The sequence below is a fragment of the Muscardinus avellanarius genome, assembly GCF_963383645.1.
Source record: "Muscardinus avellanarius genome assembly, chromosome: 17".
NCBI classification, from domain to species: domain Eukaryota; kingdom Metazoa; phylum Chordata; class Mammalia; order Rodentia; family Gliridae; genus Muscardinus; species Muscardinus avellanarius.
Genome location: NC_137803.1, coordinates 29275421 through 29276621, shown reverse-complemented (window position 1 = coordinate 29276621; position 1201 = coordinate 29275421). Strand labels below are relative to the sequence as shown.

The 1201-nt window shown below is 42.6% G+C and overlaps 1 pseudogene across 1 annotated transcript; it reads left to right on the top strand.

The window, feature by feature from the left end:
- Positions 1-671: 671 nt before the first annotated feature.
- Positions 672-887, top strand: LOC308276169 (phosphatidylinositol N-acetylglucosaminyltransferase subunit Y-like; annotated as a pseudogene). The gene has a single exon. The product of its transcript is annotated as a phosphatidylinositol N-acetylglucosaminyltransferase subunit Y-like (transcript).
- The last annotated feature ends 314 nt before the right edge of the window (positions 888-1201 follow it).

The following is a 1201-nucleotide window of genomic DNA, read 5'->3' as shown; positions in this document are numbered from 1 at the left end:
TGAAAAATAGAGCTGGTGGTATAGATTGGAGGTAGAATGCTTCTGGGTTCCATCCCAAGTACCACAAAAAAATAATAAAGGGAATTTCCAAAATTTTTCTCCACTCAATATAAGTTTGGCTTTGGGTTTACTGTATATTGCCTTAATGATGTTGAGGTAAATTCTTTCTAATCTGAGTTTTTGCAGTCTTTTACTTTTAACATAAATAGATGTTGGATTTTGTCAAATGCTTTTTCAGCACCTATTGAAATGATCATGTAGGAGACCATGCTGAGCCTGGCGCGCTGCAGACTCGCCTCTGTGCTGCCGGCTGCCGTTGCCCGAAGGTGCCTGCGGGCTGCGGGGTGGCGGGCGTGGTGGACCCAAGCTGCAGGGTGGAGGAGCCGCCCCGCGCCTTTGACCAGGCGCTGCTGGAGTTCCTCGTGTGCCCGCTGTCCAAGAAACCGCTCAGATATGAAGCTTCAACAAGTGAATTGATTAATGAAGCGTTGGGAATAGCCTATCCGATCATTGATGGGATTCCTAATACGATACCACAGGCAGCTAGGACAACACAGCAAAATAAGAGAGAAGACTCTGAGCATCACTAGCTCATAATTAAAACAAACTAAATTTTCTTAATACTGTATACCTTTTAAAAGAGCGTGGCGGGTAATAATTGGGGAAGAAGAATGTTTCTGTCTCTGCCTACAGTGACTGTTCTTATTCCACTGATCTCCTTAGCAGGCCTGTTCTAGTCTGCCTCTGGGGAAGAAAACCTCCCACAGGGCTGCACTAGCACAGCCAGCCTTTGCTTTTACAGTCTGCTCTTACCAATTACCATAGCAGTCTATGTGTTCTTCCACCTGTGGGCTTGGTTGGGTATTAAACTCTTCAGGCATAATTAATGCAACCACAGGATAGTTAAATTCCTGAGAACACATATGCATCTATCTCTGAAAGCTCAACTAGGTGTAAATACTGGAGACCCATTTAGTTTGCAAGAAAGTTGCTTTACCTTCTCTTGGGCTTGGGACTATGGGAAGCTTAAGCTGCAGAAACTTCGATTGTATTAAGTTCTTCCCTTGTTTTTTTTTTTTGAAGATTCTGACTTGTAACTGCTGTATCAGAACAAACTTCAACAACATATCTGATGGAGATTAATACCCCTAATCATCATCTGATTATTATTCCATTAATCTAAAAATTTAGCCATTTAAAG